The 19,411-nt window shown below is 41.6% G+C and overlaps 2 protein-coding genes across 9 annotated transcripts in view; one reads left to right on the top strand and one right to left on the bottom strand.

Annotated features, from left to right (window-relative positions):
• CTBS (chitobiase) overlaps positions 1–19,411 on the bottom strand; it is a 66,462-nt gene that overhangs the window by 27,690 nt on the left and 19,361 nt on the right. For 3 of the 8 annotated variants that reach the window (XM_055116725.2, XM_055116722.2, XM_055116735.2), the window contains 2 exons: positions 13,907–14,011; positions 13,688–13,784 (listed from right to left, as the gene is read on the bottom strand). The exons of 1 other annotated variant lie outside the window; for it this stretch is intronic. The gene's annotated coding sequence lies outside the window, so the exon portion shown is untranslated. Of the gene's footprint in view, positions 1–332; positions 1,171–4,474; positions 5,135–13,687; positions 14,012–19,411 lie in introns of those variants that run through there. 4 more of the 8 variants (XM_063600110.1, XM_063600120.1, XM_063600112.1 and 1 more) reach the window with 3 other exon arrangements.
• Positions 1–19,411, top strand: part of SPATA1 (spermatogenesis associated 1) — a 106,763-nt gene that overhangs the window by 76,401 nt on the left and 10,951 nt on the right. The window lies entirely within an intron of this gene.

Genomic DNA, 19,411 nt, shown 5'->3' with positions numbered 1-19,411 from the left:
TAACACCCCCCAAACACAAATAAAAATTTAAAAGATGTAAATTCTCTTCCCAGAACCAATTATCAAAACAAAGATTTCACTTTAGCTCTCTTAGGAGAAGATAATACTTAAGCTAACTAGAAACAAGAATGAATTAATATATTTCTACTTTTGGTAGATTTGAAAAGTGTAGTTTGAAATACAGTTTCTGAGAGAAAACTGGATTTATTTTCCTCATTCTGAAGTCTTCTTTGTGGTTGTTGGTATCACCATTCTTTCATATTCTTAAGCTCAGTGCCTAGAGAGGATTTTGGGTTTTGTTTTGTTTTGTTTAACTTTTTCCTCTCCATTACCTGCTATGATGCTAATTCAAATCCTTCTTAGTTGGTAGTAATGGCCATGTAAGGCAGGGATGATTCTCAACCCTATTTTACAGATAATCAAGCTAAGCACATAGGATGACTGCCCAAGAAGCAAGTGACCGCAATGGTGAAGCTGGGCCTCCACCCTGCCGTCTGGCTGACTTCAAGGCCTGCACAGGCTCTTAAGCTGCATCCTGCTTGCTGCCTCCAAGCTTTCCTGACTGCAGCCTTTTCTCCAGTCGCTTTTGATAGAGGAGTTAAGAAGAAATTACTTAGGCAGATAGTGAGGGTATGGAAGTCCTCGGTAAGGTTTTCCTTTTAATGAAAAGCAGCCCCAAATCATTTTCCTTTCTAACAAACAGCAGCCTGTAAAATCAAGCTGCAGACATAGATGCTGGCAGTTGTGCCAATCATGTTCAGAATGGTGGCTCCCTTCTCCCTTCTCTGCCAGCCATATGTACAGTAAGGAGCAGACAAGATGGCTCGGGCCAAGGGTAAAGTTGATTTGCATAATAAGATTAGGGTGGGGCCCACCAGCTTTCCCCTGCACTATGTGAACATCACGCCTGACTGAACCAATCTGTGAGCCCTATGTAAATCAGACAATGCCTTCTCAAGCCTGACTATAAAATCCTGCGAGTCCACTGCCAGCCAGTCTTTCCTCTGGGAAGTCCCCTCTCTCTCCCTAGAGAGAGCTGTTTTCCTTTCTCCTTTCTTTTTCTTTTGCGTATTAAACTTCCACTCCTAAACTCCTCATGTGTGTCCCTATCCTAAATTTTCTTGGTGCGAGACAATGAACCATGGGTATTCACCCCACACAACGTAGACGCTTCACTTTCTTCTTAAATTTACCCAGACTGATCTTTCTAATTCCCTGAGGCCACTTGTCATTTTCCTGCTTCAGAACCAGCAGGAACTCCCGAATCAAGTCCGAATTCCTTTGCCGGACTTTTACCATTTCTCTGTGATCTGGCCTAATCTGGACAAGTCTGTATTTCCGCCCTGCAGGCCCTTCTCTGCAGTGGGGTGGTCGGCACTTGGCCTCCTTTGTGTCTCAAGCTGCGAGGCTCCCTCCCCCTTCAGCCTCTTGGCTTCACTCTAGTTTCTGTCTTCTGTGCTTTATCGTTTCTCATGCTGCACTCAGGCGCCTCCCTACAACTTCAGAGACTTAACTGATCTCTAAATTCTTTCATATGTGTCAGTCTTAGCTCCCCTAAAAGAGGCTCAGAGCCTATACAGCAGTCGTTCTTAAAATGTAGTCCCTGACCTGAAGCATCAGTGTCACCTAGGTGCCAGTTAGATGCACATCTTGGTCTTCACCCCAGATGTTCTGAATGAAGAATACTCTCAAACCTGAGCATGCATTAGAATTTCCTGAAGGGCTTGCCAAACCCAGATGACTGGGCCCACCCTTACAGTCTCTGATACAGTAGGACCAGAGTGAGGCCAGAAAAATTTGCATTTCTAAAAGGTTTCCAGGTAATGCTGATGCAGCTAATCTAGGGACCACACTCTGAGAACCCCTGCTATAGAACTTAGCAGGAAGCTTGCCTCAGTTTAATTAGAACAGAATATTTCAGTGGTTTTCCATCCAAAATCTGATTTCTGTTTCAAAGATTGATTATAGACTGCTGGGATGACACCTCAGGTTTGAATCTAGGTGGAATTCCCACATATTGAAATGTTTTTAGAGGCTGGGTGGTGTAAGTATTCTAATGCAGGTGTCAGCTAGGGGCAGACAGATTAAAAGTACAATGTAAAATGTAGAGCAGTGGACTCTGTCCCAAGTATGTAACATCCTTTTACTGATTTCATTCTCAAAACAACCTATGAGGCAGTTTCCATTATTATCATTTCTAGTTTACCAACGAACAGGCACCAGAGCTTAAATAAAAGAAGATTTCATATGGGTAGTAAGGTTAGAGCTAGGATTTGAACTGTGGCAATGTAGCTCCAAAGTCCATGAATTTGTTTTTTGTTTTTTGGGGTTTTTTTTGGTTTTTTGTTTTTTTGAGATGGAGTTTCACTCTTGTCACCCAGGCTGGAGTGCAGTGGTGCAATCTCGGCTCACTGCAACCTCCACCTCCCTGGTTCAAGTGATTCTCCTGCCTCAGTCTCCTGAGTAGCTGGGATTACAGGCACCCTCCACCACACCCGGCTAATTTTTGTATTTTTCATAGAGACAGGGTTTCACTATGTTGGCCAGGCTGGTCTCGAACTCCTGACCTTGAGTGATCCACCCACCTTGGCCTCCCACAGTGCTGGGATTACAGGTGTGAGCCACCACACCCAGCCAAAGTCCATGATCTTAACAGCTGTGCCATGCAGTCTCAATTTGCTAGCTACAAGAGCAAGGCTTAAGCTGCTGAGGTGCCTGGGAGCCCCAATCCTCCCTGCCTTTGAGCAAGTAACTTGTCAGCTTAGATGGAGGTGCACAGCATCCCAGGGCCATTTTCAGTAACCACAGTAGCTCTTGGTAGATGGTGATGGAGGATCTTTGCTCCTTAGCTTAGCTAAAACCCGGGTTCTTGTCCCATGACCAGGAAAAATTAGGTAGTGGACACGTTAAAAGGTGAGAGAGCAGAATTTATTAAAAGAAAGCTGTCAGCGGCCAGGTGCATTGGCTCACGCCTATAATCCCAGTACTTTGGAAAGCTGAGGTGGGCAGATCACTTGAGGTCAGGAATTCGAAACTAGCCTGACCAACATGTTGAAACCCCGTCTCTACTAAAAATACAAAAATTAGGCATGGTGGCGCACACCTGTAATCCCAGCTACTCAGGAGGCTGAGACAGGACAATCACTTGAACCCAGGAGGCAGAGGTTGCAATGAGCCAAGACTGTGCCGCTGCACTCCAGCCTGAGTGACAGAGTGAGACTCCATCTCAAAAAAAAAAAAAGAAAAGAAAAGAAAAAGAAAGCTCTGAACAAAAAAGAGGGCATCCTGAAAACAGGCTTCCACCTCACAGATTGAATACCAGACCACCAGACCACCAGACCACCACACATGAGCTGAAGAGTCCAGGCTCCTCTCCACTGCACAAGGCACACATTCCTGGGAGCTCCACCCCACTCTTCCAGTGCACAGGTGGGCCCCCAGTCCATTGTTGGCATGCCCAGACAAGGCCCTGGGCAGATTCCCTCATCTGCACAAAAGCATCTGACATAAACACTTGTGAGGTGGGTTGGAGATTCTCCAGGTACCCTTCCTTAGCTGCCTCCTGCATCTATCAGTGGTAATTTATGTTAGATAACATGCCTATGCCTACAGTCTGTTTTACTAAGATGGAGAAAACGGTTACCATTAGGGGGACTCTGGTAATTACTGCTTCCCCTGAGCTAACATGCCTTAATGCTTTCTGTGCATTAATGTCACCACTCTGACACAACCTAACACTCTGTCAGCAGCATGAGCCAGGATGGCTTCCAGAATCTCCATGGGCTGTCCTCACCACACCTTTGAATAGCAGCTCTCAAAGTCTCACCTTACATCCATCTTTCCCTCCCTATAAAAAGTGCTTTTCAGCCTTTGCTTGGGTCTTCCAGTATAACAAGCTCACCATGTCACTAAGCAGTCAAGCCTATTTTAAGGGAACTAATAATTACACAATAGCTTTTTTACCTTGAGCTGGAAATTGTCTACAGTAACTCGAATTGGTCTTGACTCAACCTCTTGGGGACCCTGAGAACAACTATGATCCTCTTTCCACATGGTACTCTTTCTGTATTTGATGATAAACAGCCAATATTGCCTCCTCCTTTGCTTCCCAAATCTTTCCTTCCCTAGGCTACATAAATCAATTTCCATCTGTTGTCGCTGATATAACATAATTTCCTTTTCACCATCCCATCCTCAACCATCCCACCCACATCCCTTTTAGATGAGCTCAAAGGATCTGGTGCAAAGACAATCTGTACAGTGCAGGTCAGGCATGATCTGGTCCATGCAGCATACAGCAGAATTGCTGCCTCGTATTAGCTGACATGCTTTAATGCTTTCTGGGCATTAATGATTTCTTAGCTTTCTGGGCAGCCATACTCCTGTTGGCTCATTATAAATTCATCATCAGTGAAGCCCCTTGCTATGTCAAGTTGACAAGAAGTATTGTTCAACTAGATCTCTTTCAATTTACCTTTTACCCATACAGCAAACTTGTTTAAGAAATGACTGTACATTCATCCCTTGAAATTATGTCTTATTTCAACGAGTCCATCCTGAATGCAAAGACTCAGAGACGATGTGTCTTTGTGTACTCCAATTAGGGAAGTTTAGAAAACAAGCTGACAACCTGTAAACATAACACTTCAAAATGGCTTTTGTTAGCATGGATGACCACTGAAAATGTATCCACTTAGAAGCTGCCAAATAATGGAAACTAACACAGACTGAGACTGCCCTGGCGGCCAGGCCTTCTTGCTGGTATGCCAGGATTGGCTGAAGTGAGAAGCCACTGGAATCCTCTTGACAGGCTATATGCAGCTCATCTTTATGACTTTTTGCCACAGGTCATACACTGGGAGGACAGTCACAATATTTCATTTGGTGTCTATATTAGTTTACTAGGACTGCCACAACAAAGTACTACAAACTGGGTGTCTTATAAAACAGAAATGTATTGTCTCACAGTTTTGGAGGCCAGAAATCCAAAATCAAGGTGTTGGCAGAGTTGGTTCCTTCTGAGGGCTATGAGAGAAGGATCCATTCCATGCCTCTTCTCTTTGGCTTGTAGGCGGTCATCTTCATGTTCAGTTGGTATCTTCCCTGTATATGTGTCTGTCTCCAGATTTTCCTTCTATAAGGATACCAGTCACATTGGAATAGAACCCATCCTAATGACCTCATTTTAATTTGATAAAGAGCATATCTCCAGCCGGGCGCAGTGGCTCATGCCTGTAATCCCAGCACTTTGGGAGGCCAAGGCAGGCGGATCACGAGGTCAGGAGTTCAAGACCAGCCTGGCCAACATGGTGAAATCCTGTCTCTACTAAAAATACAAAAATTAGCTGGGTGTGATAGTGCATGTCTGTAATCCCAGCTACTCAGGAGGCTGAGTCAGGAGAATTGCTTGAACCTCAGAGGTGGAGGTTGCAGTGAGCCAAGATTGTACCATTGCACTCCAGCCTGGGCAACAAGAGCAAGACTCCATCTCAAAGAAAAAAAAAATACCATATCTCCAAATAAGGTGATGTTCTCAGGTACTATGGGTTAGGACTTCAAGATATGAATTTGGAGGGGGACAGGGGACACACAATTCAACCCATAAGAGTATCCATGCACCAGCCACCTTGGAATGTCAGTTTCTTCTACAGGGCTCAAGACTCTGGGGAGTCAGGAACAGGACTGTCCTGTATTCTGGTTGATTTTAAAATATTAGAATTTTGCTTTAATTGCCATATAGACTATGATGATAGTGAAGTTGATGGTGATGCTAACTGTGGTGAGGACAGTCATGGTAGTGGCAATTAAGAACTGCATTTCAGTACTGTGCACAATAGTATAATGATGGCCTAAAAGAACTGCCAGGCTTCAATGTGCTCCACATGTTTCTGCAGCCAGAAACATATATCCCCATAAGGCAGGGGTTAGGTCAATTAATCAGACTTAATTTTACAGAGAGATAACATGTCTGCAAATAACATTTCTGGTTCTTAGTGTATTGATCTTTATCATCCTACAATTCCATTGGTATTGGTACTGCACTTTCAGTACCTTTAATTTTGGACAGAATCAAAATACTTGAATTATACTCCAGGTCAAGTCTTTAACAGCTATATGGCCCTAGGAAAATTACCTTACCTCACTGGTTATTGAAGAGAGGAAAGATAGAAAGAAATTGGTGTTCTAGATTATGCATTCACTTCTGGATTCAGTTTGCATAAGTCAGTCCTTCTGAGGCTCACAACTTGGGGTAACTGAGGAAGTCAAGGTAATGCAAGGTCAGGTCCAGGGCAGTAGTCATTGCTATCTTGCCCGCTGTGCCCCTACCTGACATTGCACCTAAGTCTCAAGTGGGATTTTTATAGATTGCAAAATCTAAGACAACTTATACACCCATTTCACTACAGGGAGTCCACAGATGTATCTGTTTCCTGTAAACTAGTGGCACACATTCTTCCCTGAACTACTCAGGAGAAATCTTGTCAGCGCATGAAATGTGTTGTATAAATTCAGTGATAAACTGGTGAAGGACCCCGCTATATTCACCAAAAGAATGTTGCTCAGGAAAGTTAACTTGCTCTCTTAGCATAAAAGTAGGCATTTGAGATATTGGCAACTCAAGGAACAAGAGTGACATTTCCCTTCATATCTGTTGCTATTAATGATATAATAATGATCACAAACAATATTATTAATAATTAAAAATGTCATTTTTTCATCCATACCAAAGAGATTTTTTGTTATTTGGTTCTCATTAATTAGATATATAATTTAAATGGGCCCTATTTCCCATCCTCTTAAATATGTGAATAACCACCATATGGTAAGGTACTTACCTTACAAGGATGAACAACTGGACTTTATCAAATAAACCTGGGCCAAATGATGCAAATCATGCTGTATATGGTTCCAATACTGGGTTTTGCTCAGTTCCTCTGCTTTCCAAAAGGAGTCTACCTGCCTTCAGAGTCCTTCATGTGATCATTATACTGGAAAAACCCAGGCAGCTAGGGTCTGGAGTGGACCCTCAGCAAACCACAGCAGCCCTACAGAAGTGGCCAGACTGTTAAAAGATAAACAGAAAACAACAACAAAACCCCACAAAAACCTCATCCAAAAGTCATCAATCTCAAAGATCGAAGGTAGATAAGCCCACAAAGTTGAGAAAGAATCGATGCAAAAATACTGAAAACTCAAAAAGCCAGAGTGCCCCTTTTCCTCCAAATGACCACAACACCTCTCCAGCAAGGGCTCAGAACTAGACTGAGGCTGAGATGAATGAAATGACAGAAGTAAGCTTCAGAAGGTGGGTAACAACAAACTTCACTGAGCTAAAGAGGCATGTTGTAACCCAATGCAAAGAAGGTAAGAATCATGATAATACATGAGCTGAGAGCCAAAATAGCCAGTTTAGAGAGGAATATAGCTGAACTCTTAGTGCTGAAAAAGACACTAACTTCACAAGGCAATCTAATGTATTCATAGCAGAATAGACTAAGCAGGTGAAAGAATCTCACAGCTTGAAGCCTATCTTTCCGAAATAAGACAGGCAGACAATAATAGCAAAAAAAGAATGAAAAGGAATGAACAAAACCTTTGACAAATATGATATTATGTAAAGAGACTGAATCTATGATTGATTGGGGTACCTGAAAGACATGGGGAAAATAACCAAATTGGAATACTTAAGGATATTATCCAGGAGAACTTCCTCAACCTACCAAGACAGGCCAACATTCAAATTCAGGAAATTCAGAGAACCCCAGTAAGATATTCCACCAGAAGATCATCCCCAACACACATAATTACCAGATTCTCCAAGGTCAAAATGAAAGAAAAAAATGTTTAAGGGTAGCCAGAGGGAAAGACCAGGTCACCTACAGAGGGAACCCCATCAGACTAACAGTGGACCTCTCGGCAGAAACTCTACAAGCCAGAAGAGGTAGGGAGAGAATATTCAACATTTTTAAAGAAAAGAATTTCCAACCCAGAATTTCATATCTGGCCAAACTAAGCTTCATAAGCAAAGGAGAATGCTGAGGGAATTTGTTACCACCAGGCCTGCCTTGCAAGAGCTCCTGAAGAAAGCAGTAAATATGGAAAGGAAAAACTATTACAGCCACTACAAAAACACACTGAAGTACACAGACCAGTGACACTATGAAGCAACCACATAAACAAGTCTGCCAAATAGCTAGCATCATGATGATAGAATCAAATCCACACATAGCAATACTAATCTTAAGTGTAAATGGGCTAAATGCCCCAATTAAAAGAGAGTGGCAAGTTGGATAAAGAACCAAGACCCATTGGTATGCTACCCTCAAGAGACCTATCTCACATGCAAAGACACATATAGGCTCAAAATGGTTGGAGGAAAATTTACCACAAAAATGGAAAACAGAAGAAGCAGGGGTTGCAGTCCTAGTTTCTGACAAAGAGATTTTAAACCAACAAAGATCAAAAAAGACAAGAGCATCATATAATGGCAAAGAGTTCAATGTAACAAGAAGAGCTAATTATCCTAAATATATATGCACCCAATACAGGAGCACCCAGATTCATAAAGCAGGTTCTTAGAGACCTTCAAAGAGACTTGGATTCCCACACAATAATAGTGGGAAACTTTAACACCCTACTGAAAATATTAGACAGACCATTGAGACAGAAAATTAACAAAGACATTCAGGACTTGAACCCAGCTCTGGATCAAGTGGACCTGGTATATATCTATAGCACTCTCCACCCAGAGACAACAGAATATACATTCTTCTCATTGCCACACAGCACTTACTCTAAAACTGATCACATAATCAGAAGTAAAACACTCCTCAGCAAATGCAAAACAACTGAAATCATAACAGTCTCTCTGGTCTGAGAGACTGAGTTCTTACAATCAAATGAGAACTTATGGAAACTGAACAACCTGCTTCTGAATGACTCTTGGGTAAATAATGAAATTAAGGCAGAAATCAAGACATTCTTTGAAACTAATGAGAACAAAGATACAACATAGCAGAATGTGTGGCACACAGCTAAAGCAGGGTAAAGAGGGAAATTTATTGCACTAAATGCCCATATCAAAAAGCTAGACAGATTTCGGCCAGGCTTGGTGGCTCACGCCTGTAATCCCAGCACTTTGGGAGGCCGAGGCAGGCAGATCACAAGGTCAGGAGTTCGAGACCAGCCTGGCCATTATGGTGAAACCGTGTCTCTACTAAAAATACAAAAATTAGCCAGGCATGGTGGCAGGCGCCTGTAGTCCCAGCTACTCGGGAGGCTGAGGCAGGAGAAAAGCTTGAACCCAGGAGGCGGAGGTTGCAGTTAGCTGAGGTTGTGCCACTGCACTCCAGCCTAAACAACAGAGCAAGACTGTCTCAAAAAAATGCTAGACAGATTTTAAGTTAACAACCTAACATCACAACTAAAAGAACAAGAAAACCAAGAGCAAACAAACCCCAAAGCTAGCAGAAGACAAGAAATAACAAAGATTAGAGGTGAACTGAAGGAGATAGAGACATGAAAAACCCTTCAAAAAATACATGAATCCATTAATTTTTGAAAAAAAAAATGAAATACATAGACCACTAGCTAGACTAGTAAATAAGAAAAGGCAGGAGATTCAAGTCAACACAATCAGAAATGTTAAAGGAGATATCACCACTGGCCCTACAAAAATACAGCCATCAGAGTTGTTTTTATAAACACTTCTATGCACATAAACTAGAAAATCTAGAAGAAATGAATAAATTGCTGGAGACATACACCCTCCCGAGACTGAATCATGAAGAAATCAAATCCTCGGATAGACCAATAATGAGTACTGAAATTGAGGCAGTAATAAATAGCCTATCAGCCCCCAAAAAAGCCCAGGACCAGATGGATTTATACCTGAATTCTACCAGAGGTACAAAGAAGAGCTGGTGCCATTTCTACTGAAACTATTCCAAAAAAATAGCAAACAAGGGACTACTCCCTAACTCATTCTATGAGGCCAGCATCATCCTGATACCAAAACCTGGCAGAGATACAACAAAAAAGAAAACTTCAGGCTAATAACCTTGATGAACATCAATGCAATAGTCTTCAACAAAATACTGACAAATCAAATCCAGCAGCGCATCAAAAAGCTTAAGCAGGCCGGGTGTGGTGGCTCATATCTGTAATCCTAGCATTTTGGGAAGCCAAATCAGGTGGATCATTTGAGGCCAGGAGTTCAAGACCAGTCTGGCCAATACAGCAAAACCCTGTCTCTACTAAAAATACAAAAAAAAAAAAAAAATAGCTGGGTGTGGTGGCATGTGCCTGTAGTCCCAGCTAATCAGAAGTTGAGGCATGAGAATCACTTGCTTCTGAAAGGCAGAGGTAGCAGTGAGCCTAGATTGTGCCACTGCACTCCAGCCTGGGGGACAGTGAGACACTGTCTCAGTGGTGGCACACTCCTGTAATCCCAGCTACTCAAGAGGCTGAGACAGGATAATCATTTGAACCCAGGAGGCAGAGGTTACAGTGAGCCAAGATTGTGCCACTGCACTCCAGCCTGGGTGATAGAATGAGACCCAGTCTTAAAAAAAAAAAAAAAAAAAAAAAAAAGCTTATCCACCATAATTAAGGAGCTTTCATCCTCAGGATGCAAGGTTGGTTCAACATATGCAAATCAATAAATGTGATTTATCACATGAATAGACCTAAAGACAAAACCCACATGATTATCTCAATAGATGCAGAAAACGACTTTGATAAAATTCAACATCCCTTCATGTTAACAACTCTCAATGAACTCAGTATTAAAAAAAATACCTCAAAATAATAAGAGCTATATATGAGAAACCCACAGCCAATATCATACTGAATGGGCAAAAGCTAGAAGTATTCTCCTTGAAAACTGACACAAGACAAGGATGACCTCTCTCACCACTCTTATTCAACATAGTACTGGAAATTCTGGCCAGGGCAATCAGGCAAGAGAAAGAAAGAAAGAAAGGCTATTCAAATAAGGAGAGAGGAAGCCAAACTATCTTTGTTTACAAATGACATGATCCTATATCTAGAAATCCCCATTTTCTCAGCCCCAAAACCTCTTAAGCTGATAAGCAACTTCAGCAAAGTCTCAGGATGCAAAATCAATGTGCAAAAATTGCTAGCATTCCTGTATGCAAACAACAGGCAAGTGGAGAACCAAATCATGAATGAACTCCCATTCACAATTGCCACAAAAAGAATAAAATACCTAGGAACACAGCTAACAAGGGAAGTAAAGGACCCCTTCAAGGAGAACTACAAACCACTGCTCAAAGAAATCAGAGATGATACAAACAAATGGAAAAACATTCCATGCTCATGGATAGGAAAAATCAATATTGTGAAAATGCCCATATACTGCCCAAAGCAATTTATATATTCAATGCTTTAATAAAACTACCATTGACATTCTTCACAGAATTAGAAACAACTATTTAAAAATTTATATGGAACCAAAAAAGAGCCCGAATAGCCAAGACAATCCTAAGCAAAAAGAACAAAGCTGGAGGCATCATAGTACCCAACTTCAAACTATACTACCAAGGCTACAGTAGCCAAAACAACATGGCACTGGTACAAGAACAGACATATAGACCAGTGGAACAGAATAAAGAATCCAGAAATAAGGTCACACACCTATAGCCATCTAATTTTCAACAAACTTGACAAAAACAAGCAATGGGGAAAGGATTCCCTATTTAATAAATGGTGCTGGAAGAACTGGGTAGCCATATGCAGAAAATTGAAACTGGACCTCTTCTTTACACCATACACAAAAATCAACTCAAGATGGATTAAAGACTTAAATGTAAAACTCCAAACTATAAAAACCTTAGAACAACCCTAGAACAAAATCTAGGCAATACCATTCAGGACATAGGCATGGGCAAAGATTTCATCATGAAGACTCCACAAGCAATTGCAACAAAAGCAAAAATCAACAAACGAGATCCAATTAAACTAAAGAGCTTCTGCACAGCGAAAGAAACTATCATCAGAGTGAACAGACAACCTACAGAATGGGAGAAAATTTTTGCAATTTATCCATCTGACAAAGGTATACAAGGAACTTAAATAAATTAACAACAACAACAAAAAAATTAAAAAGTGGGCAAAGGACATGAACAGATGCTTCTCAAAAGAAGACATACATGTGCCCAACAAACATATGAAAAGAAGCTCAACATCACTGATCATTGGGGAAATGCAAATCCAAACCACAATGAGATACCATCTCATACCAGTCAGAATGGCTATTATTAAAAAGTCAAAAAACAACAGATGCTGGCAAGGTTGTGGGAAAAAAAGGAACGCTTTTACACTGTTGGTGGGAGTGTAAATTAGTTCAACCATTGTGGAAGACAGTGTGGCAATTCCTCAGAGACCTAGAGGCAGAAATACCATTTGACCCAGCAATCCCATTACTGGGTATATACCCAAAGGAATATAAATCATTCTATTATAAAGACACATGCATGCATATGTTCATTGCAGCAGTATTCACAACAGCAAAGAAATGGAATCAACCCAAATGCCCATCAATGATAGACTAGATAAAGAAAATATGGTACATATACACAATGGAATACTATGCAGCCATAAAAAATGAGATTATGTCCTTTGCAGGGACTTGGATAGAGCTGGAAACCATTATCCTCAGCAAACTAATGCAGGGACAGAAAGCCAAATACCACATGTTCTCACTCATAAGTAAGAGCTGAATGATGAGAACACATGGACACATTGTGGGAAACAACACACACTGGGGCCTGTCGGAGGGTGGAGAAGATAAAAGGGAGAATATCAGAAAGAATAGTTAATGAATGCTCGGTTTGGTACCTAGGTGATGGGATGATCTGTGCAGCAAACCACCATGGCACACGTTTACCTATGTAATAATCCTGCACATCCTGCACATGTACCCCTGAACTTAAAATTTAAAAAAAAGGCAATAAAAAACCTTTCCTAAAGATTTGATCTTACATCAAGTAAACCCCAATTATTTTTGAGGAGTGCGTCTTCCTTCAAAATAACAGATTATATTCTCAAAGCTTTAAAAATAAAACACCCACACTCATACACACAAACTGTGTCAGAGAAACATTTCCAGACTGTTAGTGGCACTTCTGTAAATTCTGTGAAAATATTTTTTGTCCTATTATATTCTTGAAAAATATTTTGGTTTTTTAGGATTCAAAAAATGAAAGGTTTCAAAAGCAAAGACAGTAGCAAAAGCGGCAGCAGGTCAGTGACACCTCGAGCTCTGACAACAGCAGCAGCAGCTGCCACCTCAACAGCAGCCTCCATGGCCACGAACTTGTGTTATGTGAAACATAATTTTCCATATAAAATTATATTTAATACTTAAAAATAATAGAGACATGATAGGGAATATTAGAATCCAATTTTTCTACTTGAATTTTTCTTTTTCATTATAGAGCCCCATGTTATGGTTGAGCATGAGAAAAATGGTTTCATATTAACAGTCCCTGATTACAGCATTGAACTTTATGATGAAAAACCATGCAAGGTCCTCCTTCCTGTACTACTTTAGTCCAAATAACCATCACCTCTCTTTGGGCTGGCTGTAATAGCCTTCTATTTGAACCTCTTATTCCCTCAAAGCAGCCAGAAGTATCTTTCAAAATCATAAATCAAATCTTACCACTTTCTAGGTGGGTGTGGTTGTGCACCCCAGCAGTCTCAGCTACTGAGGAGTCTGAGGCAGGAGACTCATTTGAACCTTGGAGTTCTAGTCCAGCCTGGGCAACATAGAGAGACCTCATCTCAAAAAATTGAAACAAATAACAAAAACAGAAACGAAAAATGAAAAAAAAATCTTACCACTTTCCATCACATTCCAAATTAAATACAGAGTCCTTACCGTGGCCTCTAATGCTCTTAAACTCTGGCAGGTCTGGTGTCTGGTGAGGGTCCAGTTTCTGCTCCCAAATGGCACCTTTGTGCCACATCCTCACATGGCAGAAGGCTGAAGGGCAAAGAGGGTTCAAACCATGTGTGAAGGCTCTTCTTTAAGGGCTTTAATCCCATCCATGAGGGAGAAGTCCTCATGACCGGATCACTTCCTAAAGACCCCACCTCTTAATAGGATTGCATTGGAGATTAAGTTCCAACATGAATCTTGGAGAGGACACTTTCCAATCATAATAATGAGGAAAAATGAATACTTTAGTAACAATTTCTTTGGGCCACAGACACAAATCAACCTATTTGACCACGTTTTTCCAATGAAATGACAAGCTTAAATTGATCATTTGTGATGTCAGGTAGACATTTTGGGATATTTATTTCTTGCAATAACCTTTTGATGGAGTTATTATGACTCCCATTTTACAAACGATACAACTGAGGCCTAAACAGGCAAAATGACTTTTTCATAGTCACACAGCTAATAGCGGTAGAGCTGAAAATGAAAATCTCCTGATCCTTGATGTTCTACCATCCTGGGTCCTACTTTAATTGGGAAATGGCAACCTCATTCAGCTCAATGAATGCTGGGTCACTTGCTAGGTTACAACTTCAGTGATCAGGGCACTTCAGTGGCTCTTCAGAGTTCATTTGTATATAAGTGAAGCTCTCCCTTTTGTAGACTTCTCTCTGTGTAAGTACAAACCAACCAGAGGCATGGCTATTGCTTTCCTATCACTTAGGAATGAAATTAATGACTCCTTTATGTCCCATGCCAGGCAATCATCTCAATAGTTTGTGCAAGCTTAGCTTATCTACACAATATCAAACAGGCAATCACAGTTCTCCCATGATGCCAGGCAAAACAGAACTTTGTTTCTCCTACATAAAAGAGCTCAAAATGACAGGTTTAAAACCTCTCACCCTCAGTTTCATCTCACTATTATTGTGTTAAACATGCTTAATGAAAAATCTGGGCTGGGTTCTTTTCTGTTTTCCCACAATGAAAGTCACAGGAATGGAAACTCGGTTCCAAATGTTTCCATGTGGAAATGAAGTTGAGAGAAAGCAGTCTCATAAGTATGTGTTAAGTGCCTGTGGAAGCAGAGTCTTATGTTAGACGCAGTGACATTCAGAAATAATTCAGAACACATATTCTTGGCCTCCTGAGCTATCATTGTTGTTTGAAGAATGGAGCATTTACCATCTAATAAAAAAGTGAAAGCCTAACACACAAAATCAATTTTAAGACAAAGGCTAGGACTTCTCAATTTAGAAGAGGAGATACTTGAATTTTTCTCACACATCATCCCTCACCAGGGCTCCTGAGTAGAACATCTCAGACAACGTAGGACATAATTTGAAAACTACTGATCAAATCAGTACAGCACTGATTAAAGAGCAGGTATTGAGTGCCATGTCCATTGGGTGTTGATCCAGGGAAGAAGCTGGGAGCCCTAGTCTTGGAACCCCCCTGAGGATAGCCTAGAATGTCGTTCATGTACATAGTCTTCAACCTTTTTTTGCAAGGGCTGAGGTCCCTGGTTTTGTTCACAATCATCCTGCTGTACTTTTGGTCTTCTTGGATGGCATATCTGGTGGGCAAACTCCAAAATTGCCAACTGCAAACAACAGAGAGAACAATCCCTCTGTCATCTGGCCATCCTACCCCGCAGCTGAGGGGAGTGTCAGCGAACCTGGAGCACCTCCCGCAGTTCACAGACTAGTTATGTTTTCTTGATGGTCACATGCAGCATGTGGAGGATACTACAGAATATGTTGATGATGGTTTTCAACATCTTTTCAGAAGCATAAAATTTCCAGCCTTCCGTGGTATGTTTAAATTTCACAGGGTCAGAGAAGTAGGCTGCCATCATAGCGGTTTGGGGGCCAGAAACATTTATATTTATTAATTTGAGGAGATCAAATCTAGAAGCAAGATTATGGGAAATGCTAACATTTTTCAAACAAAAGCGTTCGAAAGAAAATATGAGAAAACATCCTTAGTGTTTGAGAATTGTTTTTTAGTTTACTCTAGCAGTCTGTTTATTCTTTCATCCTATGAATACGTAGCAAGTATCTGCCTTGCGTTAAGTCCTGTAATGTGCTAAACCTTGGGATCACTTTCAAAGAGCTGGATGAGGTTTCCATGATGTCATACCACCCTGAAGATTTTCCAGGCCATTTAAGGCCTTCACTTACTGTAATTTCTCCCCAATTCCCCTCCGCTCCATTTCTGAAAAAATACAAGCCTTTGGGAAATCCACCAGACCTGGGCAGAAGCCTAATTACCCTTTTGGAGACTCCCCAGGGGTTCCAGTGGTCCTCATTGTTTTGATCTCAGCCTCCTGACCTGGTTTAGAAGCAAATCTGGAGTTGCATGGGGTAGCATTTTATCATCTGCAGGTAGAGATCTGGCTAGTTGCTTGCATATGAGAAAAAGAGAACTGAGAGAGCCAATTTCAAATTGAGTTGGCAGAAACCAGTGTGCAGGAAGAACTATTCTGGCAGTTTTTAAATGACTTCCAAAGTATTTTGCATTTGAGAGAGCAACTAAACTGGTAAAAGAAACACTTGGATTGCACGGAATTGACTCAAGTGTAAAATAATGTGGCTAATTTTCTCTTTTGATTTGGGATGATTGATGGAGTTGTGTGGAGGAGTGTGGGCAGAGAGAGCCTCTTCCTCTCCTTTCCCTGCCCTCCCACCAGTTCCACCTTACAGGACCTCTCTGGGCTCCCTTTAGGAATGCTATATAGACTTAGCTCTCCCTGCAAACTTGGGGGCGAGTCTCCTCCAGTGTTAACTCTGAAAAATTCAGGAGAGCATGAGTGTTTTAAGACCACAGGCTTTCTGATGTGTGACTCAGATCTGTGTTTAAAAGAGGATTTACTCACTTTAAAAAGAAGTCCATAACCCTCGAAGATTCTGATCATGATGGAAGAAGAATTTGCACTGTTCTCACTGATTAGACATGGAAAATCATTAGTTTCGCTTCTAGGGAAGAATTTAAACAACTGAGAAAACTATAGATTTTGCAGTCACAGCAGGGAGAAAGTGGAGGAAAAACATTTAAACAAGCAAAATTATTGATAAGAAATGGGCCCCTGTCTGGTTTCTATAACTTAGTTCTTCTGACTCATAGATGTTATAAAAAGCACCCTGCCTGAGTCAGAAATTTATTTTGGAGATATTACAGCTGCTCCCTTCCTGTTGAAAGGCACTTGTGAAAAAACTGTATATGACTAAAGACTTATATCAGCATTAGAAATGGTCGAGGCTAGGTGTACCCGTTATACTAGCACTTTGGGAGACCAAGGTGAATCACCTGAGGCCAGGAGTTCAAGACCAGCATGGGCAACATGGCAAAACCTCGTCTCTACAAACAAACATCCCAAAAAAGAAAAATTAGCCAGGCATAGTAGCACACACCTGTAGTCTCAGCTGCTCAAGAGTGAGGTGAGAAATTCACTTGAGCCTGGGAGATCAAGGCTGCAGTGAGCCATGATTGTACCACTGGGCAACAGAGTAAGACCCTGTCAAAAAAAAAGGAAGGAAGGAAGGAAAGGGAGAAATGGTCCAGAAGAAAGGTGAAAGTACAAAACAGAAGTGTGGGCCCTCTGGCTATTATCAATACTCAGAAAACTGCCTGTTCAAGAATTAGGCCAATTCCTGTTATATATCCAAGAGCTTGAACTATAGTCAATGGATGTTCTATATTTGTTTAGAATGATTGGTTGAGTGAGGAACTTTTTAAGAATAAGATTTGTTTATGCTCCCAGGGCTTGACAAGCCCCATTTTTATCTCAGGTCTCTAAACAAATTTTAAATGTAGACACAAACAATGGACAATTCATTATAGTATGCTCCATTATAGTACTTGATACACAGGTAGATAAATCCTGTTCTAAGGAGCAGACAAACAGACCAGGAAAGTTAAAACATACAGCTCTAGGAATTATACTTTACTTAAGCCTCAATTTAGACAAATTAGACGATGTTAGTTCAGTTAGGAACAATAATATATTCTCATCACATGTGAATCTTCTGTAAGCTGTTTTGAAATAGAAGGTTAATAAAAGCTTAGAGGCCTAAGCATTCAATTCTGTTCTGGGATTTTCAACACTTACTATTTTTACTGGAACCCTTCATATGGGGTTTTCTTAAGACATTTTGGTGGTAGTAGAGGTGGTGAAATTAAAGCAAAAAAGAAAAACAAGTTGCTATTTCATTATAGGGGTGGGGACAGAACAAGGCTGAAGGGGCAGGGACCAGGGGTGAGGAAATGGGGCAGGGAATGACCACTCATTGAGAACATTTTGGTTAAAAAAATGCCAATAATAGCACACAAATGGAGTAGGTGGGTAGTGTGACTCGGGGAACTCTGTGTGTTGAAGGTTTGACTTAAAACTATGCCCAACAGGAAGAGCATGGGGCTGGGGCAGGGTTGGGGGGTGGGAGGCAGAGGCGTTGTGGGGAAACACTGAAGGCTGAAGATGTCTGGAAGAGGGTGATTCCCGAGGAAATGAAGTCATGAGATGCAGGGCACGGGTGGAAGCTTTAATCCTGTGATCAGGAAAAAGGAGCAGCTTGTGGGGAAAGGCTTGGTCTTAGAGGCTGGGAACCCAGCACAGGCCTGCACTGTTTGCCCAACAGACCACCCAAAACGCACTTGGACTCAACTCAAGTGTCTTCCCTTCTGAAGCTCTGTGCCCTTAGAATCCAGTTTGGACCAGGTACGGCAGCTCACACCTGTAATCCTAGCACTTTGGGAGGCAGAGGCAGGTAGATTGCTTGAGCCCTGGAGTTCAAGACCAGCCTGGGCAACATGGCGAAACCCCATCTCTACAAAAAATACTAAAAATTAGCCAGGTGTGCTGGCATGTAGTCCCAGCTACTCAGGAGGCTAAGGTGGGAGGGTCACCTGAGTCTGGGGTGGTTGAGGCAGCAGTGAGCCATGATCATGCCACTGCACTTCAGCCTGGGTGAAAGAGCGAGACCCTATCTCAAAAAAAAGTCAATTTATGCCACATAGATCTGATCATAAGCTTTTGTCCTTAAGTACTTCATTGCTGTTGTTTGTTTGTTTGTTTTGAGATGGAATCTCACTCTGTCGCCAGGCTGGAGTGCAGTGGCACAATCTCGGCTCACTGCAGCCTCCACCTCCCAGGTTCAAGCAATTCTCCTGCCTCAGCCTCCCAAGTAACTGGGATTACAGGCACATGTCACCACGCCCAGCTAATTTTTGTATTTTTAGTAGAGACGGGGTTTCACCATGTTGGCCAGGATGCTCTCAATCTCCTGGCCTCATGATCCACCCACCTCGGCCTCCCAAAGTGCTGGGATTAGAGGCGTGAGCCACCGTACCCAGCCCATTGTTTTTAAATTATAAAGTCTACACTGGCGAGCTAGCATATGAAGCCCAGTTCTGTTTCTCACCATTTTCCTCTAACCAATCCTA

This window comes from Pan paniscus, chromosome 1 (genome assembly GCF_029289425.2).
Source record: "Pan paniscus chromosome 1, NHGRI_mPanPan1-v2.0_pri, whole genome shotgun sequence".
Taxonomy (NCBI): domain Eukaryota; kingdom Metazoa; phylum Chordata; class Mammalia; order Primates; family Hominidae; genus Pan; species Pan paniscus.
Note: the sequence above shows the minus strand (reverse complement) of the source record. Positions and strands in the feature narration are given on the sequence as shown.